Here is a 25,735-nt window from a genome sequence, read left to right on the forward strand (position 1 = left end):
ATTTTCTCACACAGAAGGCCACTCAGGTCATGGCCAAGCATGTTGAAAAGGCATTTCAAGGAAGCGGACCGTGTTGCTCTCAGTATGTCCTTATTTTCCAAACAAATGCAGGATTTCTCTTGGACTGTCAGTGTAACATCCTTCAGAAGGCACTTGCTGTGAAAACTTGAAAGAAAATTCAGCCTTCAGAAGAATTTTAATTTATCGTACTGAATTGACTTAGTTTTGTATAGTCATGCATTACCGTTACAGTGGGAGAAGCACAGAGCCAAGTGTAGAAGTAGTGCCTCGTAAGGGCATCAGCATCTGACGGGTGGAGAATGACCCTGTCCTGAATTTGCGTGATTATAAACAAATACGGAGTTCACCAAATGTTCTTCAGTTGTTTTGGCTCCAATACTCTTTCCTTTTGACTCCGTGATATTTTATGATTGACTAATAGTGGTGTCCTTTCTGCAACTGTGTGATTTTCTTAATGCAGATGAATATTATGTAGGGGCATCAAATGAAATTGTTGGCATTCTTTTGCACGTTGTCAGTACTAGGAAGGTCACGATTTTATGAGGTGGTTAATTAGGAGGGTTTAAGTGTCCTTTGCGTAAATTTCCCCTGCCCTTTTGGATGAGAAGTAAAGGCTGCTCTCCGGCTGCGGTGGGAGGTGTGGGCAGCGGAAAGGAGGCTGCCCTTGATTTCTGGTGGATTTTCTGTTGAGATCAGTGCAACCTGAGTGAGCAAAGCAGGGCAAGTAGGTGGCTGATGGATGAACGAAAATGCCGTGAGTGACGCTGCTGCCTATGAGGGTGGTGGTGGTGGCGTGTGTGTGTGCACGCACAGAGAGCGGCTCGCTGAGGAACAAACTCTCGCATCCTGCGGTCCTTGAAGAGATTGTCAGAGGTTAATAGCCCAGGTCACAACGCTCTGCAGAGAGAGAGATGTCTTGCCCTGTGAGTTGTTGTATGCAATTGTCTCATTTTCCTTGCCTCTCTTAAAAGCCAGTCTTATCTCATCGGTTCAAACTCTCAAGTATCCCCAGATTAGCAAGTTGTTCCCATATTGCAGCAGAACTTGAAATAATTACCGACTCAGTTTCACTATTTTTGTGAGTTTAGAAGAAAAAAAAAAAGTGAAAAGTAATTTACACTTATTACTCAGTACTTGAGATGCTCAGCATGAAAGCGGCTATGTGCAAAATAAGATTAAATATGTATAGGAGAAAAATACATTGTGTAATTTTTTTCATATTTAATGCTCTATTTGTATGTCATTACCAGTCCATCTGCAAGAAGAATTCTCTTAGCAGATTGAAGAATTTTTTTTCTGAAAAAAATATTGTTGTACAGTTAGGCTGTCAAATTAAAAATGAAGTTTTAGTCTGAGCAGATTAAGATAGGAGAGATGTAATAAAATGCCATTATTGCAGGCTTACTTTCACTTACCTGTGTGTACTTTATAGGCCTTGGTATGATCTGAGGGGCCAAACAGTGGACGTGCTTTTTCCAGTTGTGTTGCTGAGACACAAACATTTTGCCTCCCCGAAACTCGTGCACGTGTTAAATCAGTGTCTGGGTACTAGTGAAGGTTGTATAACATCACCTGAGCGGTACATGGGGCGGGCTCCTTGTCGCAGCAATGGGTTTTGGTACGGGTGTCACTGGAGAGCGTTTGTCTGGTTCCTGTAGCTGTTCTTGCTGCAGCCCTGCAGCTTGCCCCGTGCGAAGGTGCACCTGCAGTGGGACAGACAGGTCACAACTTACGATGCTTCTGCTGCTTTGGGGAATGAGGGGCAAACCCTTTTGTGCAGTCACAGACAAGACTGGCCACAGGGGTGGGACAGAGGCACCATCAGTCTTACCAAAGTGCTGAACTGCTATTGCCAAGGTACACATTTCTTTGGAAGCACCAGTGCAACACACTTCTGTATGTCAGAGAGCTTGTGTCACCACCCAGAGATGCGCATGTTCTCTCTCTTTACCTCAGCTGACCCCGGCTTTGAACTTTCCAAACTTTGGAGATGTTTGTAGCTAGACTTTGCTTTGTGAATGGAATTTGTTTTTCTAAGTGCAGCATGAAAGGCTGGGTTTCTCTGCATGCAGCATGCTTGCTTGAGCAGTTGCTCTCCCCAGTGCAGCACTTGTAGACTAAAATCCTTTCTGTTGTGGTTGTGCCAATTCAATTCATTCTGCAGCAAGTCGGTTTTGCTAGCGTAGTGCGGCAAGGTACCTGGCTGCAGTAGTGAGGAAGGGAATTTTTCATTTCCGCTGATGTGTAATTCTTGTAGATTTGAAATGGCAGTGACAATTTTTTATGATCATTTTGAAAGGATTTTCTGAAAACTAGAATAACGCTCCCTGCTTAGACGCATGTTTTGTTTCACCCGTAAAACTACTTTTAATTCTTGTGTTTGCACTTGAAATCCGAATGCTCTGCATTGACACTAGAAGTGGCAGTGTCACATGCATAGAATATGCCTTTTAGTTTATTGTGGCAAATTTTACTATTTGTCATGTGTGATCGCAGAAGCTCAACAGTGTACTGCTCATGTGACACACTTACTGTAATGCTCTACCTAAGGAAATACGGTCTAGTGAGTAGCTGGCGAGGAGGGACTTAATACCCACAGGTTCAATGCCTGGTTCTGCTACACAGCTTACGAGTTTGGGGTAAGATCCACACCACCTTACAATGTTTTCCTGTGAATTAAATCCACAAGTATGAGTTACGCACAAAAACACCTTTGTGGTGCAATATTCTCTTTATGTCAGTTCCACTTCTTTACCTTACAGGGTTGTCATGTAGGCAGACGCTGCATCCTGCTATTGACTCATGGAAAGCCAGTAGTTTTGTGCTGAAACTGATTGTAGGATTTGAACCTTTTTTTTTTTTTTGGCCATTTTTAAGTGACCATTCTCTGAGCTATATACAATATACATAATCGCATGGTTTACCATAAGCAGACCGCTATTAAAGACCATACAAGTCATCACAGAAGTGGGGCTATGCGCTGCTTCGGAGTCCAGTTCTGTCTCCTTTTCTTGGCTGAAAATGGCTGGGCTAAGGTAGGGTACGTTTTTCTCCCAAACAAACTGGTAAAATTTGAGGTGGGAATTTGTAATGTAAGACATTGTATTGTGGTGAGTGAACAGCAGCTTTGAAGAGTGGAGGGCAAAGATGTAGCTGCTGTTCAAAGGATGAACGTGGGCAGTGCAGAATGTGCCAGTTTCACCCTGGCTTTTTTCCATTTTGTGAAATACACATTTTGAAGTATGTAGGCAATTCAGAGGGTAGCTGACCTGAGCAAAGTGTGGTGTAAGGTAGCTGTTGGGAACCCCAGAAAATGCATCCTGAAGGAGGGAGCCCCCGGGGACTCTCCCAGGCCTCTCCTGAAGACTGCGCCGCATCTGCGTAGGTGTGCCTCATGGGCAACCCGAAAGCCATGCTGATCCACCCCAGATGATGGCATGGTCGTGGGCAACCATTGAAATGCAGGGGGCTGGACCAGGAGACCTCAGAGGTCCCTTCCAGCCTCGGCCACCCCGTGATCCTGTGCCTTGACCTGTCCCCTCTGTGCCGGGGGACGGCGTAGTTACTGCAGCTTCTGTCCTGACATAGGATGTTGCGACCGAGCTCTATAAATACCAGTATGAGCGTCAGAGATGGCTGTGGTGAGGAGTGCTTAAAAGCTCACCTCTCTAAGTTCATCTGCCAGCAGCACACACTTCTCGCCGACAGGCGTTCCCGAGAAGCCGTGAATCGCCGCCGGTGCCCGCTCAGGCCTCGCAGCCTGGCCCTGTCCTGCCCCAGCCGCTGCGAGTGGGCGATGCCCGGGGGCCTGCAGGCAGCAGGGAGGGCTGTGCTGATCTGAGAAATTTAAGTAATTAAACTTGGGCTCTTGGTACTGCTTGCCTTGCTTTCCTCTCTTTTGCTGGTCTGGTGTATTCAGGTAAATGTCCTGCCCGATGGCAGCCCTTTCTGCTTATCGTGTCCCCTGCCTGGCAGCAGCTTGTGTTGCCGGGATGCCTCCTGCGTGCAGCTACACCCTTCTTTCTTTGCGAGTTTGCTGAGCACGCTGCTTAGCAGGTGAAGAAAATCCTGTGACGGGTGGAAAGCACTGCATACAGACCCAGAGAAAAGAGAAGCCCGTGTTGGGCCAGATATCTGCCAGATACATCTCATGCTTGCTTAGCGAAACCCCTCAGTGAAACTTGAATTCCAGGCAGACTCCTAAGTTGTAGTGAAATCCCTGGGTCCTACACATGCTCTCGAAGTTAAGTATATGCTTATGCACTTCGTGAATAGAAATGGCTTATTGAACTCGAGCCAGGGTGGGGAATTTTGGGACTCCTGCTGTTCTGCTTACAGTATTTTGCAGCAGAGTTTAAGGCTGTAGAATGACACCAACTGGAGCCACGGAACAATCTGCTCCCGTTCCCACGAATTCCAAATTATTTTCCTTCTCACATGCAAAGTTGTACCAAGAGCTGCATTTAAAAACCCATCTGTTGTCCATGTTATATCAATAGGAAGAAAAATTTTAGACTTCTAAAATATTCTGGTTACTCTCTCCATACTGCTGTCATCTGTCTTTCAACCATGAGCCATTTCTTACAGTTGCACTGACTTCTAGCCACCCAAAATTTTTCCTCCCGCCAACAGGTGAAACTCCTAGTTGCCTAAAGAGCACAAGTGGAAACAGGATGCTAGAAACAGGTTGTGGAAAGATTTGACTGCTTTTGAAATAAGACGTTTTGATAGCATAAAATAGGTAAATTGATGTAATAGCATTGCGGGTTTGTTTTCTTCATATAAAGTGTGAAAATAGTAATAAATCACTTTAAAAGTTGTTTCTTCATATTTTTCATTACACTGATAATATTTTTGAAGTCTTGTCAATGTCTATAAATATTTTAATACAAATTGACACACAAATATATAATGCATAAAAGTAGAACAATTTTATATTGCTTATTAATTTTTACAGCAAAGTTAAGTGTACGATTCCAGTGCTGCTGATTATAATTAACCTGCGGCTGACCCCAGCTTTCTGTGTTGCAGTGGCAGTAACACACACTTCACGCATTTCATGACAGATACCCTGCTTTTGCACAGGGCAGCAGTTGAATTCATCTAATTTTAATTTGTTGTTACATCTGTAACAGCGAGTTGTTGTAGAACTAGAGAGGTGATACTGTATCATTTCAGATTGCAGGGCTTTCTTTGCAACTGTAGTGAGTACTCAGGTATTTCTGTATATATGTATATATTTGTATTTGTTACAGCTTTGTGGCTTTTCTCCCGCCATTTGTGAAGCAGTAACTTCTCTCTGAGGGCTTTATGGTTTTTCAAATGCTGCACTGCATTCTGCATGGGAGATGTTCACGAGATGAGAGCTCTACAGCTTTTTCCTGTACTGACTGTGAAGAGGATATGGATCACAAGCTATCCATCTCATGACAGGCTTATGTTCATGAGAAGTTCAGTGTCAGTGCCCGTATTACTTGTCAGTTCTCTGCCAAGATTTGTGCTTGATAATAGAGCAGCCCTTATGTTAGCCTGTGACCAGACGTGTCTGGTTCTTCCCCAGTATGAAGAACACAAAACACGTGTGGTTAAGTACCTGCTAACCAGCTGATTTTGCCTGGATTGGTATTTCCATTACCTAAAACCTAGACTCTTATCCCAGTCTCTCTTTGCTAGTTTAGTATTTCCGAAGACTAACTTGAGCGATTTCTCTCAAAGCCATCATCCTCTTGAGAAATGGAGCTCCCTGGTGCGGGAGCATTTGACAGGAGCTGGTCCTCATCAGGTCAGCTTATGGCCCAGGACGATCCCCATCAATGTCGGTTTGCAGGTGCCCAGTCTTACTGAGGTCTCTTTCGGGGGTTGGGTGGTGGAGGTGAATCACACGGAAGAAAGTCGATGTGGAAGGTTTCTGGCCACTGAGAAAGATTTTGAGGACAAGACTTGGGCCAGGGATGATCCCACAGAGTGAATGGCAGATTTCAGACATCAGCTAGTGAATGGCCACCTCCTGAATTTAAATGGTTGGGTCAAAGGGCAGCGCGGTTTCCCCCTGTTTATCAGGACATTAAAGAGAAGTATCCATTTTTAGACAAGCATTTGGTAAGACCTCTGTTGTGACGCTGCTGGGATACGGGTGGAAGGTACAGGAATAAAACACTGGTGGAAATAGCAGATGAAAAAGATGTGGCGGACCTCTAAAGGCAAGATATAATTAACGCAGTCGTGGTCCAGTAGCATATTGTCTAAAATGTTTACCCGATGCTTTCAAAGAAGCCTGGAGGTGTGATGGACCTTTCTGCCACTGAATTTCAGTCCTGAATATCTGTGGCTAGAGAGCTGTAAAGCAGTCAGCGTTTTCACAGTTCTTTCTGGGTGAAATGCATTTGTATAAAATAAGCTGTATGTGTTGTTTATTGACTTGTCCCTTGAATGTAAAGGCTTTAAACTTTAGAAGCATGCATGGGTTACTGTCATTAAAAGTGTGATAAGCACTGGGTATAGGCTGTTTGTAGGAAACAAACTGACGTCTGCAGTAGCAGATTTTTGTGGCCGTGCTGCAATAATGTCAGATTCAGGGGATATTTTTGGGCAGTGCCCCACTTGCAGGGACCCGGGGGGAGGTGGGGGCCTGGGCACTGACCTGCTGTGGTTATGAAGGGGCTGCGTGCGGGGTGGGGAAGCTGGACTTCAGAAACGGCCCTGGCAGGGGCATAGCACAGTCGGTGCCTTTAAGCTTCTTGGCTTAGTGGCATTGACATCCAAATTCAGGTCAAAGATGAAAGAACAGTGGGACAGAAGGTCAGCAGGGCATAGCTGTGCGGCAGTGGTACGTGTTTCATATTTGTCAGCCTTCCCACTCCCCTGATTTTCTGCTCTTTCAGTTCTGCAGCCACCAGATGCTCTAGAAAACACCTCAGATTTTTCAGTATGCAGCAGAAATCATGAACCCCGGTTTCCTATAAGTATCTGTCTTTTGATGCAGTTTCCAACTGCGTTTGTGCCTCTGTAGAGAAGGAGGTGAAGGTCTAGTCCTTGATGTGAAAGCCAGCTTGTACCAGTGCTGCTGCGGCCAGAAACAAGGCTATAAAAGAGATTCGAGAGGGAAGACACAATTAGTTCCTTTGAGAATAGTTTCTGGATGGCAAGTTCTGTGAAAATGGTAAAATGTTGGAATTGTGAGATATAAGTGATTTATTATTATGATTACAATTTTTCCCGTGGTATTGTGTAAAGGCTTCTGTGAACAAGTAGGCTTCCCTGACTTCGCGTCTTCAGGCACACCCAATTTACAACCTAAGTATCTGATAAGGATGAAGAGGGGACAGAAAGGTTATCACAGGAATCACAGACAGACGGCTGGTGACATGCCCTCCGATGTCAGGTCTGACACCCGGGGACGCTGGGAGCTCCAGCGCTGTCAGTCGGTAGCGCTCCAGCACCGCGTGGTGCTCAGCAGCATGCAGGTCAGCCTTGTGACGCGGGGTGAGCCTCGGGCCCCGTGTTAAACCTTCAAACCTTCAGCAGACCTTTTTCCAGTGAAGCTTTTGACATATTTAAAGTTTATTACACGTACCTTTGTGTTGCGATTGAGACCCAAATTTGTTTTAATCTGAAGTTTAAAGGTCCCTTCTGACATAAAGCACATCGATTGTTGGAAGATTTATGGAATAATGTCAGATACTGCTGTTGTAAAAAGTGTTGTTGTCTTGCAAAAGTGAATTTCTTGTTTCTTTGTCTGGTGACATATTCAGAGCACTTGGAAGGAAGTTTTGGAGTAGGGAGATTTCTGCCCTGGGGAGGTAGTATCCTGTGCTTTACTTAGGTCATGTCAGGCCATTGTTTTCCTTTTCTTATCGTAAAGATCTTGTGTCTTTATTCGTGCTCAGCTGTGGACTTGCGTTTCCTGGAAGAGAGTGAAATAATTAAGAATTAATACTACAAAATCATATGTTCTGTGCCTGTAGCTAGGTTTGTTTAGTTGAAGGCAGTTGTTTAGTTATGTATAGTAATGGTGGTGTATATAAGTAGCAGGTAATACCTTGTATCTGTGGTTCTCAGTATAGCTGAAAAGCAACATGGTAATTCTCTTTAAATACGAGAAAACATAACATGAGAGATTCAAGGTCACCCATCCAATGGCTAGTAAAACAAGGGTCTCTGACCCCTGCCAGTCTTCATCCCTAACTGTTAGCTGCTGTTCTCAGTGGCTTTGCCTCTGCTGGCAGATGTCGCAGAGACAGGGTATAGGAAAGGGCACATTTAATTTGTTGGTCCAGATGTGGCTGAGGAGACAACAGCTGGGTACACAGGGGGTTTTATCAGTGTAAGAAGCCACTAAAGCAGAGTGATTCATGTGGTGCTGAAGAAGGACATGTGGTGTGTGATGCTTGCTCCTAAAAACCTGCAAATGACTACTCAAGGTCACGCAGCCTGAATGCGGGTCTGGTGAGAGGGGCTGGGGGAGGAGGAAGGGCACTCCCAGCCTGAACTGGGAGCTTATATTGCTGTACAGTTGCAGCATGTGATGGAGCAGCAACTCCCTAATGATCGCTGCTAACGGGATGGCCAAAGTTTCTCTGTCTTGCCTGGTGAGTTTGGCTTGGTCCTGGTATCAGAGCTGAGGCATCAACCTGAGTGATGTGAGCAGTAGCTGCCATGGTCACAGCCTGGGACATGTGGGCCTGCTTTGCAAGTCTGCTGGATTTCCATCAGGGTTTCTAGCTCTGACAGTGAGACACTTTCCACCAGAACTCAGTTTGTCATTAAATAGAAGGAGGCACGCAAAGGGGATGCTGGTTCAGTTTCACAGGCATGCGGCTTCTGGAATTTGTTATTCCAGTTTTTCCAAGTCTTCCTCAGGGAAACACCTGATTGGGATTCCCTGTGGGTTTTACCCTTGATCCTTGAGTTGTCGCTCTCTACCCCCACATTACAGCCACAGCTTCTGCCAGCTTCATTCTCCCCACCACCTTTGCTCCGTGGTGGCTCCCAGCAGATGCACTGTGTGGAGGAACAGCAGGGCGTCCCCGGGAGCCCAGCGGGGTGCCCCAGCTGACTCAGTACCACAACCGTGGGTGCGCAGCAGTCATCAGACCTGAGCTGTCCGACTGAGGCCCAGCATACTTGCACACAAGCAGAAATAAATTGTACCTGCTGTAGCGTGCTTATGCCACAGGACAGGTCTGACTGACTGGGAGAACCCGGAGCAAACCTCCTGGCAGAGGTTATGCTGCGGCTGTTTCTTCACGTAAGTGGCGATATCAGAAAGAGATTAAGCTGCACAGCCATAAGAATAAACGCATAGAATCTAAAACTCGCAGTCCTGGCTCATCTGTCACACAGCATCCTTTTGCAGTGCGAGACGAAGTGTCCAGCTCCAGCTGTAAGCCGCCCTCGGCAGACACGCCGTTACCTTCTAAGTGCACGTCTGTAATCTCATCCTGAAAAATATGATTTTACCTTCCACTTACCCTTCTGGAGACAGCTTGTCAGAACAACATGGTACCGCAAACTTATCCTGCTTAATGTCAGCTAATTAAATTCATTTTTGAATATAGTACTAAACCAATTTAATTCTGTCTTTCAGAGCCTGCAGAGACAGTTGTGACTCTCAGATGGGTTTCTGTCTCTGATTAGTGATCAGATCTCTTTGTGCCGTTTCAGACTGACTCTGTCTTTCTTCTGAGTGTCTCTCACCTGTACTTGTGATGCTGGGGGACTGGCTGTTTCTTCCCCTGCTTTCATAGCCCCAACATGCACTGTCACATTTGACAGCATGCTCCGTTTAATGACTTTTGTTCTCTGATCTGAAAGTTCTCTTACTGTTGCTGGAAGAGAAATAGAAATTACTGTGAAATGCTCTCGATGCTAGATGTTGATTTAGGAAGTTGTTTTTCAGAAGTGTTGCTCTTCGGAGGGATGGCTATTTGAGTGACCTTCTCACTCCGCACTAGTGTACCAGCCTCCGGATGATCATCTGCATCGCAGTCCAAGTGCGACAGCCTCCAGTAATGGTTACTGCCTGTCACTCTCAATATATTTTGTGATCACTAACATTCATGAAAATGAGGGGCAGAATTTAAAAAAAGAATTAGTCAAAAAAAAAGAGAAAGGTCAAAGCAAGTCGTGGTGGGAAAGAGAACAATACACTTATTTAATTAAGTAGTGCTGATGGAGTATATCTTGCCAGAGACAGTCTGGTAGATATTTTTTGATTTTAAATGCCCTCTGTGCAGGTTATCAAAGAAAGTCCAAGAAAAAAAAATGCTGCTTCTCTGGGGATTTTCATGCATTATTTTTCTGGCACATCCATCACTCCCATTGAGCAGCTTTGTGCTGGGGAGCATGTCTGATCTGTTTCGAACCCTCCAGTGCTGCCTGACGGAGGATACATGTAGATTGCAGCGGAGCTTTCTGGTGCAGTTCATCCTGTGTTCGTAGCTGTATTTGCTTTCTCTCCTCGCTTCCTCTCCTACACGTTGATGCGGTTTGTTTGTGTTAGGACATTACAGGCACAGAACTGAATTGCTATTACCAGCCACATAATTCCCTGTTACTGAGAAACTCCTGCTCTTGTTCATTCCAGGATGTAACCAAGGAGTGTTTGGAAACACGGTTTGGGAAGCAGCTCACGCTGCTGCTTCGCTGTGCTTGTTCTGCACAGAGAGGAGGTCTTTGGTGCGCGTGGATGTCAGTTTGGCATGTTTTACAGGCAGCTAATTCATCCATGTTTTATGTTGCCCAGTAAAGTACACAAGTGCTATTGTGTGTAATATAGCTTCGGATCTCAGAGAGAACTAAACGGGCTTTCTCACCTTAACTAACATAACGCTTAACTTCTGACACAGGCAGATGCCAGGAAAGTAGGACTCAGGACTGTAATTCCCTTCTTAATTCCTCAAATTTCTTGTGAGGAAAGGAGAGGAAAGTTTTGTTTTTCAGGCAAGTTAATGTGTTTTCAGATCATTAGTTACATTTTCCCTTTCATTTTAAAATATATTTTTCTGAAAGGTTATTCACAAATGTATTTTTTTTGTAATTAGTAGCTATAGTTTTTTTTAAGGATTCATAATAAAATGTATGTATTGGAGGAATTTTTGAGGCTTATTGCTTAGACCTGACTTTAAAAAACGATTTTTTGCCTGTACCTAGCCAATCTAACCATGTGGGTTTAAATACTTTGACCATTTTATAAGTCCTCGTTTGTTTTTCCAGCCAGCAACCAGTATTTGTTGAAGGTGGAGAAAGAATTGCTAAAATCTTGCTAAGCCCTAGAGCACAGCAGTGCTTTATAGGTGTGCTCTAAACACCTGTGTCTGTAAGATCTCTTCAGCTCTGTTGGTGTGAATGTACTGTGTGCATTAGTGTGGACATTTATGGTGCAAACGATTACATATTTTCTTCTTCAGTGCTGTAAGAAAAGTTCTTTGGGGCAAAAGAGTAACTTAGCTGTAGTTCATTATGTTTAAATACAGTTTTAAGATTGTTTTAAGACAAATAGACTCGGTTTTGAGAAGTAATTGTGCCTGATGTTTGCATTTCCTTAGAAGTATCCTAATGAAAATGAAGGTCTTAATTGTTGGCACTGGAGATTACTACCGTCTAACTATAGTAAATATACAGCTTGGACAAGAACGGTGTGTATTTTCTTACAGTTCTCTCTTTATGTAGAGACTGTATTGATTTGTATCTTCAGTTCCCAATCTTTCCCCCACCCAGATTAACTGCCGGCTCCCCAGTGTATTCCTGTCTTCACTAGCTATTTCCATAATTGCCAGAGCCGTCTACTATATAATTTATGTTTTCAGATTTCACAAAGGCGTCCAGTTGTCTTCTTCACCTAGAAGGACTTCGCTTTAAAGAAGCTCTTCTAGGACTTGCAATTTCAGTCAAAGAGTATTTTCAGAACTTTGGTATTTCTTTCTCACCAAAGGAAAGACATTAGGAAGTCTCTGCCAGAAAAACCTTTGTGAAAGATCTTGAAAGTTGTCAGATTCATGAATAGTTTGGGCTCCTCTTAGCAGCTTCTCCCTAGCATCTCCTGCTCCACCAGAAGTGGTTCGTTTTGAGGAATTTTGGCATTCTCATGTACGTTCCCTGAGATCCCTCCATCTCAACTGTGAGCAGAGAGGAAATAGGCATTGAATACAGTACGTGCCCTATGGCCTTGAAAATCTTGACCATGGCCTTCCTTGCAAAGAAGAGGGTTAAGAATCCATTGAGGAATCTGAGCAAAAGGGTCAAGAGAGAGTTAAATAGAGAACTCCAAACTCAGTCCATAGATGACATTGACCGGCAGGAAGACAATGATGGCTTTTGACTGCTACCAGCCTGAACTGGTTTTCAACTAATTCGTTAGAGATGAAAGACTGCATTTCATTTGGTGCCTTGTGTTGTGATATATTTGTGTTCAAGATGTAGAAGATGTAGCTACTTTGTGGTGATTCTTTTCTACTCCTGTGGTGATCTCGGACTTTTGTTTCAGACTATTCATTTTCCAAGGGTACATTAACAGACAGCAACAACAAAACCAACAAAGTTTAAATGACTTATTCACCTGAAAAGTTCAAGCAATTTTTTGAAAAGGTAAATGAGGTAATGCGAGTTAAATGATTAGGCACAGTCATTAAGGAAAGATTGATTAAATGACTCCAAATAAATCTGCAAGCAGAAAAAGAATGAGTTGCATATCTTGCTGTGTTTTCCTGTTGAAAACAGCTGGCCATTTTTAGCAGCATCATTTTGTGGCAAAGATGCTACAAATGATTTCTCTGGGAGGGAAAGTTCTTTTTAAGTCTGCAATGGATGAGAAAGAATTGCTTGCATAGGTGAAACAGAGCTAATAGGGAAGCAAAATTTAAGCAGGTCAATAGAAGGGATCTGTCTAACACTGAAAAATGTCTGTTTTAGGGAAACTCCTTTATAGTATCAAGTCTGGATGTGAAGAGTTAGAATTTTTAAGGAATGTTTACCCCTAAGTGTATTTGGTAGTGCTTTCTTGTTCTTTTATATCTGTGTCTACCTAGGAACACAGATACCTGCTACTATTTTGGCATTTCTGGAAATGAGGGACTGGTGAGCCCTCTGTGTGTGCTTTTTGGCAAAATTCCCCAGGCAGATGAGTAGCTTTCACAAGCTCATGCTCTGAAGGCCATGTCTGTAAGGTGGGGAGTGCGGTCAGTTTTGCTGTGAGCGTTCTGTCCACACCAAAAGCGTTCGCAGGCGGTCGGCGTCATTCACTTGGTGTTCCCATCCATCCCCGCCAGGGTGAATTTACCTCACCCTCCGTGCCTCAGCCAGCGTTTGCACTTATTTGCCAGCAGTCCCCAGCTGAATTCACAGATATTCACAACGTTCCTGGTATCTTGCAATTGGGCAGTGTAGGCTTGGAGCTGGGGGAGCCAGCTGCCTGCCGGGCTGTCCCTGGACAAAGGGAGTCCTGCAGAAAGCCCAGGGCAGGGGCATGGTGGGGGGCTTCATCTGTACCTTGCCCCAGGCACCCCAACAGTCTCTGCTCCACCAGTGGGCTCCTTACTGCTGCGTCCCGTGTTAGGCATCAGCACCTCACCTCCATCTTTGGCATTATGTATGGGTATGTTTCAACATGTGCCCTTGGCTCTCGGCTTATTCTGTTTGCCAACCCGTATTTATACTGTTCCTGAGTGGGCAAGCACTAGATATTACATACTAGCATTGTGCCAGGGGAAGTGTGCCCTTTGTGAGTATCTTTTTCTTGTTTCGGAGCATGGATGTGCTCTTCCTAGCTTAAGCTTGTTACTAAAGACCAAATGCAGAGACACTGACTTGCTTAGTTGGCAGAAAATGCAGAAGTATTTGGTGCTGGAGTGCTGTGTGACGTTGTGGCTGGCCGATGAAGCATAATAAACACAAGAGCCAAGCCACTTTGGAGGTATGAAGAGTCAAAGAAGCATTAGAGTAATTTAAAAAATGTAAACTGTGGGTAAAATCTGAAAACCTCATTTCTTTAAAATTCTTTGTTATTTACCAGACTTCCCTCCTGAAAACCTCCTACCCTAGGATGAGAAGCAGCTTGCAAAGCAGGAGGAAGATTGGTTTCTTTTGGGGGAGGTTTTATCTCTTCTGTGACTTCTGACCGCTGTGGGCGTGTCTGTACGTCTGTGTGTGTCTGGGTATATTTTTGGGTATCCTGTAAGTCATTTTATCCACATTTTCAAAATAAAAGAGAACCCAATTAATCTGCCTTTGATGTCAAAGCTGTGTTTTATAGCTTTATTCACATCCTCATGCATTGCAGAATAAGTCAATGAAATTTATGTGCAAGAGTTTCTTAACTCTTGTTTCAAACACTTACTTATGGGGATATACAGCCCAGGTGAGCTTTCGTTTATTTAGTGCTGTAGACTTTTAAGGTTGCCTGAGCCTATGTTTGTTTCCATCAGTTGTGATTTTGCCATTAGTTTTAGTAGGAAAAAGCTTTTTCAGCTCTTGGAAAATGTGTTTGTTTTCTGCCATGTATCTTTCCACTGGAGACAATGCTGCTAGTATAAACTTATTTTCTGTATCTCCATATATGAAAATATTTAACAACAGATTAATTATCAAGTGATTTTAGATGGTCAAATAATCATAAATAATATGATTGTAGTCATCAATAGGAAAGCAATGCTCTCTTAAGATCCCTTGATCTTCAGTGGTGCATCTTCTAAACTGGTGACGTTCAACTTTAAAAAAAAAAAAAAAAAAAAAAAGAGCCACACTTATAATGCAGCGGTGAAAGGAATTACCTTTTTGTCAAGTCCCTGGCAGACGGGAAATCTTCATCTGTCCACCAAACAGTTACAGCTTATGTATTATCAATGGAAACTAGTTTTCGCTGCCTTGAGATCATGCCTGAAATCTGGCCTGGAGCAGTGGCCAAACAGTTTATGTGAACTTTTAGTTCACCAGTGAACTTTTCATCAGTGAACTTCTGCTTGTCATTGTGAACAGCACAGTGATTTCTGTGAGCCTGGGAAGAGCCCAGATACTGTTAATTTAGAGGGGAAATACGTGAAAATGCACAGATGTGTTAGTAAAGCTTGATGTAAACCTGTGATTACGGTGAACACTATATCTGGACTTGTTATGTTTTCAGGTGGGACCCTCTCCTGATATGTGATCTGCAGCAAGCAACCCTGAATCATACGATGACAATGTTATCACTGCCACATCTCTGGGAACCAGTTATTCATAAGTATACGGTATGTGAACTTCTGCATCTTACATTAACCACCGCTTGTTGGAGCAGCACAGTAACAATAACACAAAGGTGCTAAAAGTCAATGAAGTAAATGTTAAGCCACATGTATAATCAATTATACTGAGCCATTCCAACAGATGTTTATCTGCTAGGCCTGGTCCATATGCAGAACAGTGAACTGTTTTACCTATGAGTATGATCTTGAAAATGTATTCATTTACAGCTGTTGGTAGAAACCTTCTACCGATGTTTTCTTTGGGTGAAGTTATCCTGGTATAACAATGACATGTAGATATGCAGCCTACTACTCTCTTCCTCAAGGAGGAAGCGGTGGTGGCATTGGCGTTGAAGGGTTTTGTACCTTAACTGTATCAATGCATTTAAAGCAGTACTATTTTTGTGTTAGGAAAGGTCCTTAATTGCTTTTCTCCTTCATTCCATTTTCAGTTTCTGGCCAATCTAAATTCGATTAATTTCACACACCAATGAATCCTTAAAGAAGTGCAAATTAACTCCATTTTACCAAATTCAGCCAGATGATGGCAGATATTCCCTTGATGTTTAGCTTTACATCACCCACTGCCTTTGAATAAGATTTTGATAGGAATTAAATCTGTATATTGAATCTTTTTTCCTCACCCTGTAAAAGGAAGTGAAGACTGAGCCACATGTTGTGAAAGGAGGCTATTTAATTTACGGTCTACAAGGCCAAAAATTTCAAGTCACTAATATCTGGCATGTTTTTATTTCCTACTGTTCTGACTCAGGTACTGTAAACCACGAGCAAACTGTTTTTATGAGAATGGGTATGTCATTGTTTTATGTACTGGAGCAGTTTATAGCACACCACGTAGCCGTTAGCATGGAGCATCTTCATCTGATTTATAGCTGCAATGCAACTCCCACTGAAGCTGATAGAAAAACGTTTCTTCACACTGATGAGAGTTGAATTGCACTGCACATAGCATCTGAGACTTTTGTTTAAGTAGTGTTCTCTGTGGGGGATTATTTTTTTTTACTGATTAGCCACTTTTTAAAGATTAAGTATTAAAGATACAGCATAAAACAAAATTACAAGGAAATGGATTGACGAAATAACATAGGAGAGGACTCAGTGAAAATCCATGTGTAGCTTCAAGAGTTATAAAATAATGAGGAGAGATGACTGTTTGCCCCAAAAGTATGCATCTGGATTAAACGCACTGTATTTCTGTGTATAGTTTTGAAGATGTTTGTCAGAAATGTGGCTGATTTACTGCTACGTCAGTGGTGTGAGACATGGAAAGCAATACAAAATCTCACAGGGATTGGGGAAAGGAAGCTCACACTTCATTAAACAATTTAGTTTGTTTTGGGAGAGCCGTTTGCAGCTGAGGTAACGTAGGTTCTGAATGGTGAAGAGGTGGCCAAACGTAGCGGGGCTCCGGTTCTTCTATACGAGAAGCTCCTGGAGATGACGTCTCCCACTGATGTGAAAGAGCGTGGATCCCGTTGAAAGGGCTTCTCGTTTGTCTTTGTGGCCACCCTTGGTAATCTCTGAAGGAAAGTTAGTTGGAAGAAAATGAGTTTTGCATTCTGTAGGGGCAGAGGTCTGGAAAGGACCCAGTAGGCCAGCTAGGCTAGCTTCCTGCTGTCACAGGAATCCTTTCAAAGGAAGGATGGATGTGTTTTGATTGACATTTCCCTTTTCTTAGGTGGAAAGTGGCTTGTCACTGGGAGAGAAGATCTCTCAGAGAGCCAAGGGCTGGCTGGTGGGGAGAGATGGCTGCCAGGGTGGAGATTGCTTGCAGGTGTCTGTGTTTGCTGGGAAGAAAGAGGAAGCAGACACCTCGCAGCTCTGCTTTTGAGCTGTAGAACAAGGGTGCCGTGTCTCGCACCTTGGGAGAACTTCTGATAGGAGGTATTAACCTTCACAGGTTTGCCATCTTCCCAGATCAGAATGAAATTATGAAATTTCTTTTGACTGTTGAATGTAGGAGTCAGAAGGAAGTGAAGGCTTTCTTGGTTGCTTTTCCTTTTGGGTGTTATTTTGGTTTTCCTCTTTGGCCAGTTCTGATACAGCATTGCAAACATTTCAGGAAACTAATCTGCAGGAGCAAAGCTCATAAAAGATAGACCTTCCGAAGGACTGCACTCTGCTTATTGCAGAAAGGCTTCCGAGACAGGCACAGTGTAAAAGATTGCAGACTTCCACAGGAAATTAAATTGGATGTAATATAGCAAAAGAGTGAGAAAATGGAAAGGGCATATGTAACACATTTAAGATTATTAAGTGGTAGGAAAACGAAAATGTGTTATCCAGTAAAGTGTATGTGTAATTTAGGTATTGATACACAATTACCAATATTTTAAAGAATTTGGCCCTCCTCTTCTATTCGCCCTCTCTCAATCTCATTATCTCAGCGTGGAAAATCATTAACATCTTATAAAATTATGTTGACTTTATATTGGATTATGAAGTGTTTTAAAAGCCTCAGAGCAAACCTGTGGAGTGCAGTTCCATCGCATCCTCCAGCGAAATGTGCACGTGTACAAACAAGCTGGGAATGAAGGGTGAGAGCCTCCCTCTTCGTGCGGTAGCTCTTCCATGTGGAAGCATGGTGCTGGTGGAGAGAAAAGTTTCCCCGTCTTTGTCTCCTTCTTGGTGTCAGCTCAGCCCTGGTGGTGAGCCGGGCTCTGTCCTGGCCAGGTGCCTGCGGTCAGAGTACAGGTTTCCCTATCAGGGAACCCTTCAAAGGGGGCAGTAATAACTTCCAACATTTTAATAACTTTTCCTATAAGATCTGGTTACCTGGAATTGCAAAGGATAAGCAGAACTCTGAGAGATTTAACTTTATTAACCGTCATAAATCCTTTCCCTTTTGACTCTAATCAGTCCCCAGGGTCTTTTTAATGCTCTTGACATTGCGCCGGCCTTTCATCGTCACACAATATACATTTTCCTGTAACAAGAAAATCAACGGTGAGAGCCTGACTTAAACCAGAGGTGAGGGCAGGGGTGGTAGGGACATAGTGCGAGCAGAAATTCATTGTCAGCGAAGGGAAAGAGGGGGCTGCACTTTGACAGCGCTGTTCAGCGTGGTTTTTCCATCAGTGGAGGGGAGCAGAGGGGACCTGAGGGTGCTGGAGAAGGCTCTCCCTGCAGTTTGTGAAAGCGCATACAGACAGCAGCGCTTTTGTGCCTTGTGCCGGCACCGGGGGCAAAACGTGCCTCAGAAAGCCTCCTTATGAGCAGGCACAACCTCACGTCCCCGGGGGCAGGTTGCTGCAGGAAACGCTCGCTGCGTGCCGGCCGGTTCAGCCCCAGGAGCTGCGAACAAGAAAGAGGTGGCTTGTGGCAGCGGGATGTGGGGAACCTGCTGGGCGGAGGCGTGGGGTGAATGGGGCCCTTCTTTGCTGGGGCAGGAGTGTTACCAGGTGGTCGAGGGATGAGGAGTGAGCACAAATGCCTTCTTCATAAAGTAGCTACCTGGGTTACTGCTTTTCTATCCGAGCCGCACACAAAATCCTCCGGAAAACGAAGGGGGAATTCCCAGGCTGGTAGTCTGTCTGTCCTTGTGCTGTCCAGGAATCCGTGTGATGGGGAAGGCATCCAAAGAATCTGCCCCCGTGTGTAGGGAAGCTAAATTCCCTCTTGTTTTTCCCTATATGCGAGTCAGCAAGTTTCTTCAGCAAATGCTTTAATTTTAAGCTTAATGCTATGCAAATATTTAACTTTGGAGGTAAAAGCCTCAGGCTGGCTTCAGATCATGGACAGGCTTCCAGCTGTTTCAGCAGGTACAGATCCAACGTTTATATATGTGAATGGCTATATGGTAACCTTTTTATAATAAACTTGGATATTTGCATACCGTGTTTTTGCTTTGAACATAAAAATTGATTTATTTGCAATGTGAGTAAAGCCATTTTTAGAAGCTTTGGCAAAAACCTCAGATCTGCTGAAGATAATCGTTGTAGGCTAAATCTTTAGATAGCACAGAGCTGTACTGACTTACTTTTCCTGTAACTGAAGTGGCTGGAGCTCTGCTCACCACTGAAAGCCCACCAACCTCAGTTACGAAACAGAGGTGTAGAAAGACCTGATGCCTGCTGCAGGAGCTTTATCCTGTAATTTGGCTGTCTGGACAAAAGAACATTGAGTGTCGAGAGCGTTAGCTATAAATATGCTTGACTAGGTTTCCAAAATCTATGAAAATGCTGCCTTGACATATAATACATTGTTGTATCCACGTGTATTGCATATACTTATGCTTTCTCCAGCCCTCGTCTCAGCTGCTGCATGCCTGCAAACAGCCTCTTATTAAAAAGGGAAAGTCCGTCGTCTTGTGGACCTTCTGCAGCGTGCTCAGCGTGTGAGCTATTGACTTCATAAAGACAAGAATAGCTATGTCAAATGTGTTTCATTTGCATGTGGCAAGATAGAAAAAGCAAACTCTGTGTGAAGAAGAACAGACAAGAAAGACACTGAATGCCTTAAATACTAAGGGAGTTAATGCTATGCAGTGATTTTTGCTTCTGTTATAGGAAGTGTAAGAACAGTATGCTTCCTGGCGTACATCACCATCCAAACTGCAAAGGTTTCAGTTCCATGGCAACACGAAGAGCCCGATCGTGCTTAAGGTGTATGTATTAATGCATTCAGAGCGAGGGGCTGGGAGTGAGATGGAAAAAAAGAAAACATGCCGAACGTCTCCCGTTTACTTATTTATATATAATGTAAAGGCTTTGTTCTTAGAAAATCAGAACTGACATGATTGCACCCTCCCCCCCCCAGATTCTCTCAAATTCTTTTTGTGTGTGTTTTTCTCAGGCAAGAAGCAAAAGAAGAGGTTGTTTTTTTAGTGTTTTTTTTATAAGACTGTAAGTGCAGCAGCACTTGAATGTTGCAAGAAAATGCTATTAATTCCTGAGACTGTTGTGTATCCCTGGAGAGAAAGACTTGGTTGCGGGGAGATTATTTTTTTCCAAGATGTACTGCTTTACAGACTAGAGTGAAGCAGTGTTGTCTTCTTTTTATTATTATTATTTTCCTTGATCTTTTTGATCTGCCCTCTTTCTGCCTTTCTCTACATCCACCTCCAGTTTCCCCCACCTTCCCTGGCAGAGGAGCAGGAAACAAGCCTGAGCTCTGTTTCCTGACATCCAAAGAACTATAAAAGTAGAAGGAAACAGGGTGTTTTTTTCTGCCAGCCTGCTTGGGTTTGCAGCCTTGCCCCAGTAATGCACCTGCTCATGGGCAGGGTCGGGAGTCACCCTCTGGAGCAAGCGAACAAGTGGCCAGGGACTAACCGGGAGTTGATCATTAAGTGGATTCCCTTTGATCTGCTCAGCTGGCTGTGTGCACATGGGAAAGGGGAGTATGACAAATGCGCTCTGCCCAGGGAGAAGAAATGCCTGAGGCCGTCCTGCTCCTTGCGCTAGCGGCCAGCGGGTGGAAGAAGGATCAGCCTCCAGGGCCTGGAGTCGGGCTGGGAGCAACCTCCGGCTGCTGGGATTTCTGAGGCTAGCAGCAGTGCTAAGCTGGCACGGTAAGGCTGACAGAAACTGGCAAGTTAAACTGGATTTACAGCTGCTTTGCATTGCTAAAACAGGCAAAGCAGCCAGAACCTATGAGTGGATCTGGCCTATAGGTTTCGGCGAGGTTTCTCAGTCTGACTGCAGAGAGAACAGAGCCCTGCCATTGGAGGCTGTTTGGCTGTTTCCTGTTGCTGTGCCAGGAGGAATAAAATTCATCGCTCTTATCTGTATCTTTTCTTTTTTTTTTTTTTTTTTGACTCACAACAGGAAAAAAGTATTAAAAACAAGACATTTTTTCACTGAGGTGAGAAGGCTGTCTTTGAGGTTCCAGCTGGGGGGGAAGTTGTCCCTGCTCAGGACAGCAGTGTGACACAAGTAAATCTTTTCTAAGGGCATAAATAGGATTGAAATGATTAAATAACCTTGCACTGGCACTCAGCAAAGGGTGAATTTCACCCTCGGGGTGGCAGACCTGGGCAGGAAGGAAGGGTCACTTTGAAGCAGTCACTCTGTAGAGGAGAGCAGTGCTGGGAGCACGAGCCACGTGCTACTGCTGTGTTTGACAGTCCCCCAGATTTGTTGTCGTGCTTTCTGCGCAGTCCCCTGGAATGAAAACCAGGCGCAGCTCATTGAAAACATGGATGTAAAATTAGCACATGCTCCTCAAATTACAGGGCACCTTCATTTTCCTGACTTTTCACAAAGGGCTGTATGCAGGACCCTGGGTGAAGAGCGGGATTAATTCCAGCAAGCAGCGCAGTGGGCGAGGCGACGGGCGCCTGCGTAGGTGTCTGAGCCAGCACAGCCCTCTGAACAGGCCAGCTGCTTCTGGTGAGCATCTCCCAGTGGAGTACCTCGCTCAGTTTGTCAGGAAGGATGAAGAGAAAGCACCAGGAAACATCAAAGGAGAAAGAAAGGAGGAGAGAAATCAAGGACAGGAAGAGAGAAGAGTGAGGAAACAGAGCAAAGACAGAAGGGCCAGCCCAGAACAACAGGGGGCTGGGAAGAGCACAAAGCAGGAAAGAGAGGATGCTCTGGTGTGCATGAGGGAAAAGTTGTTTTCAGATGTAATGCAGACAAAACAGAGCGAGAAAATTGTAATACATGAAGGGGGAGAGGATGTCAGAGGTGCAAAGGAGGAAAATTCAGACTGAGGTGAACAGAAAAGCTACAGAAACCATTTGGATTACTTTGACACACCAGTCCAGCCAATTTCAAATAGCAGCTGCTAAGTTCATAGCATCAGGGAGTCGTGCCATTCTTCACAAGGAGGCTTTGGGGGCCTATGGGAGCAGCGGGGCCATGCTGGGAGGCTGCTGCAGGCACTGTGGTCGGTGGCTGGAGGCAGATCTCTCCAGCCGCTCTCCACAGGTGGGAAGCCTAGCGCCAGTGTGAATATCTCTGAGACTTGTACCGTGCCTGAACGCTGGTGGCAATAAACACCACAACGATTTTCAATGTTTTCTTTCTGCCATCTCTCTCTGCAGAGCTTGAGACACCGCCCCCTCTGTCCTGGGAGAGCAGTGCAGCGGGGGCACCTGCCTCCCCGGGAGGAACACCCCACCGCCGTCCAGTTTTCCAAACAGGAAAACTACATTTAGAGACCGGTAGTCAGAAAAATGTGTCTGGTTGTCTTCTAAGTTATCTGAGGAAGAACAGTTGTCAGGCAGGCAGGGATAAGGGCTCCCTCTAGATCCCTCTTCTTTCACTTGTTCAAGCTATCTAGGCTACCAGAAATAAACAGCTGAATGGAAATTTTAGTTCTGACTGTGAAAAGCAGCTTTTGAATGAAATCTACATCAAATAACAAATGTCTTCTTTCCTCCTCCTCCTCTCCACCTACCTTGTTCCTAAACATTAACTTTTCATGTCACTTGAGCTAAGTTCAGTGTCAGACTCACCAGATCTTACTGAAAAATACATCCCTCTTTTGTGGCAAGCTGGAGAAGATGAGAGGCTTGTGGTGTTTTTCCTTCTCAATCTCTGCTCCACTGGGAAAAGAAGCTAAGGCTGCGTGAAGCTGCCTCCTTCCCACTCTGCTCAGCTTCGCTCCCAAAAATGCTTCTCCCTCAGCTGCTTTGCAGCTTCTCTTAAGGAGGCATGGGTTGGCCCACTTGGTGCCATCGTTTGCCAGGGGATGTTTTCTCAGCCTGCGGTGACTTCCATCATGGTAGAAGGCTGAAGAAGATTGCTGTGGAACAAGTCATCGACACTGCTAGCTGTGCCGTTTGAAAATCATTGCCTAAGCGTGAAAGAGAAATAAAATACGAAGAATTATGAAATTTAAACCCAGCCCAAAGCCCCAAACCTCCAAATCATTTCTGCCATTTCTGCTTCCTGTTTTCTGAAGTCTTGGGCTGTACTCGCAATCATGGTTTTAAACTTTGCTCCAGAGCCACAAAGGTGAGAAATAACCCTTTCTCTGACAGGAGCTGTTTTGTGAGCAGTGATACTGCGAGCTGTCCTCCTGCAAAGGAGAAGGTTGTGGATGTGAAGGCTGGAGAGAGATGTTGTTTCTGAGAGTGTTTTTTTTTTTTTTTCTGCACAAAAGGGAATGGCTCTTGCTGGACAGCGGTGCCTGAAATATTCTGCAGTATGCAGTAGTACTTATGATAAAGGTGGATGCATTTATGGTAAAAGAGTGGGGACCTGAACTTACTCGGGGACCTTACCGGTATATCCTAATATCGAGACAGCAAATAGTGGAAAGGCCCAAGAGGAACTTGTGTCTGTTGGTAAAAACAGACCTTGTGACACTGACCAGAGTCTTGCTGTCTTCGGTGGAGTGGGCACGACTATCCCTGTATCGCACCACAGTTAAGCAGAGATGTGCTCGTAGTTACTTACTTTGATCAGTGCTGAAAATCAGAAGCAAAAAAATTGAATGTGGACTTGGGGTGCCGTCATACAATGTTGAATCAGCTGAAATCAAAGCCAGGTCAAAGTGTAAGTGTGATGGCTGATGTTCATGGAAAAACAAAATCTCTCAACCAGTGGCTGAATTTACTTCTCACCTGTTAGAGAAAATTCACCCCTCTCACAGATGCCCTGCAAGCAAGGCAGCTGCAGCTGCATGACACAAGGAGCTTTCCTCTTTCCTCACCTTGACCATCAGTCCAGCAATGAGGAATCAGATTTAACCCTCAGTGCATTTTGCAGGCACTGTGAATCTTTAATTCTTTTCCAGCAGCAAAGCAATTATTTTTGATAGACACACTAGTTGTTTGTTAATTTGTTTGTAATCAGTTTTCTGGGAGGTTGCTTTAATGTGGGAGGAACTGAGTTCTTTGGGTGCAAATGCTCGCTGCTGACTCTCTTCTTAGTCATTAAGAGATGTTTTTCACATTAAGGCGCCTTTACTTTTAAGGGAAAATGTCAAGTGTCTTCTGATGCTAGGCATATGAAGTGACGGAAGCCGTTTGCTGGGCTGTACCATGCGAGGGCAGGCATGGCCAAGGCATCATCCCTCCAGTGCAGACCTCTCAGGCAGGCTGAAGAGCCCCCATCCCCTTGCAGTGTGTCTCTGCTGTGCCTCCTGCACCAGCCCCCGGGACCTGACATCCTGCTTCCAGGTACCGACCTACATCCATGCTGATTTGCCACCAGGCTGAAGGATGTCACTGTTCTTTTCCAAAAGGAACGTGTCTTTTTATTCAATTCCCTTGCCACCTTTTTGTATTTTTGAACTGCAGCTCTTTTCAGGCTCCCTGCCTCTGCAGTTCTTGCCTTTGTTTGGGTTATTTTTGGAAACTGGGGAACAAGGAGGAGGGATGAAATTTAGGGAAGTTGACTGCGCTGTGAGTCTAAAGCTCTTTCTCTCCATGTACTCTTCCCTCTTTCTTCTGGCACCCCCCTGTGTCAGAGCGGGCTGCAGGGCACGCCAGAGCGAGCTGTTTGTGCTCCGCAGGCCACGTCCTCGTGTGCAGAGCAGGGTCGGTGCACGTGCTGCTCTCCCCCCTTCCTTTCTGCAGCAGCTGTCATTGCTCTTCTGCTTGTCTGGGTCAGCCCAACTGGCCGAAAAGTGGTAGGTGGTCAAACAGGGTTTTGAGAGCTGTGAAATACCCACGTCACTTGGGAGCTCGTGTACCTTAAGGTGAATGGTGTGCAGAGAGGAGTGCGCATCCAGCTCTTTGGAAGCCTGGGGAACAGTGGCTGAAGCCAGAGGTGGCCAGAGCCTGGGAGCTCCTCTTCAGCCCCAGCCTCTGCTGGCCCTCCAAAGCCTCCGAGCTCCTCTGCATGGCGGGGAGCACCTCACCTCTCACATTCCGAGTGCAAAAATGTAAGGAGAAATTTTCTACACAGGAGCACCCAAGAGCTTCCCTGTTTCTGCGTAGGTTTTCTAAGACCATTAGTGCATAGGAAGACGTTGACCGCCCAGTAGGTCAGGCTGTCCTTCCGATAGCTGAGGCAGTGCTCAGGTAATTGAGATGCCTCTGATTGCCCATGAAAATTTGCTGATGTTTACGCTGCTGTCAGGTACTGAAGTCACTCCATAACATTGATTGTGGGATCTTGCAATGGATTTAAAAATTGATCAATATCTCAGCACAAAGTGGGAATTTTCCATTTTTTTTTCCCTGCGGTTATGAAAATGCCTAAATAGCTGTATAGTACAGTAAATGTTAAACATTAAAGAATGGCTTTGTGTGTACTGATAAGAGAAGATTGGTGGAGAAGGAAGTAACTTGAGTTTGGCTGGTATAGCTGATAAGGTTATGGTGGAAATCAAAGTGGGGGATGATCATAGTCTTAAAGCCGTCTTTGAAGGATGGGTTTGGGTCAACAAGAAGAGATAATGAGGAGGACTTCTCCCTAAATTAAAAAAGACGGGTAGATGATTCTACGCAAAAAGCTGCACAACTGATGCAAAAAGTCAGCCAAATAGAGAGAGAAGGAAATCAACAGAACATGAAGTACTCTCTGAAAACACATAGAAATTGAGAGGTTTTTACTACTGTGCTGTAGCAGAGATCAATT

General features: G+C 44.6%; 1 protein-coding gene across 5 annotated transcripts in view; it reads left to right on the forward strand.

Moving 5' to 3' along the window:
- The window catches only part of HIVEP2 (HIVEP zinc finger 2), a 136,622-nt gene that overhangs the window by 19,952 nt on the left and 90,935 nt on the right, over window positions 1-25,735 (forward strand). For all 5 annotated transcript variants that reach the window (XM_048080738.2, XM_048080736.2, XM_048080737.2 and 2 more), the window contains exon 2: window positions 15,137-15,242. The gene's annotated coding sequence lies outside the window, so the exon portion shown is untranslated. The remainder of the gene's footprint in view (window positions 1-15,136; window positions 15,243-25,735) is intronic.

Source organism: Anser cygnoides, chromosome 3 (genome assembly GCF_040182565.1).
Source record: "Anser cygnoides isolate HZ-2024a breed goose chromosome 3, Taihu_goose_T2T_genome, whole genome shotgun sequence".
Lineage (NCBI taxonomy): Eukaryota > Metazoa > Chordata > Aves > Anseriformes > Anatidae > Anser > Anser cygnoides.